The sequence below is a fragment of the Myotis brandtii genome, unplaced genomic scaffold, assembly GCF_000412655.1.
Source record: "Myotis brandtii unplaced genomic scaffold, ASM41265v1 scaffold454, whole genome shotgun sequence".
In the NCBI taxonomy this organism is placed as follows: domain Eukaryota; kingdom Metazoa; phylum Chordata; class Mammalia; order Chiroptera; family Vespertilionidae; genus Myotis; species Myotis brandtii.
This window is the reverse complement of record NW_005367354.1, coordinates 88,172-88,413: the sequence shown is the minus strand read 5'-3', so window position 1 is coordinate 88,413 and position 242 is coordinate 88,172. Positions and strand designations below refer to the sequence as shown.

Genomic DNA, 242 nt, shown 5'->3' with positions numbered 1-242 from the left:
AGCAGTGGCAGCGGGTGGCGGCCGAGTTGCCGACTCCCTGTCTTCCGCGGGGGTCCCCTGCGCCTTCTCCCCGCATAGTCAGGCCTTCTTCGCTTTGGCGTCTGCCGATGGTCACCTGCGAGTGTGGGAGACAGCCAACAACCGGCTGCATCAAGAGTACGTGCCTTCCGCGCACCTCAGCGGTACCTGCACCTGCCTGGCATGGGCGCCAACGCGGTTGCAGGCCAAGGTAAAGCAAGAGG

General features: G+C 65.3%; 1 protein-coding gene across 1 annotated transcript in view; it reads left to right on the top strand.

The window, feature by feature from the left end:
* Positions 1 to 6: 6 nt before the first annotated feature.
* The window catches only part of WDR43 (WD repeat domain 43), a 37,904-nt gene continuing 37,668 nt past the window's right edge, over positions 7 to 242 (top strand). The window contains exon 1 of the mRNA XM_014546626.1: positions 7 to 229. The gene's annotated coding sequence lies outside the window, so the exon portion shown is untranslated. The remainder of the gene's footprint in view (positions 230 to 242) is intronic.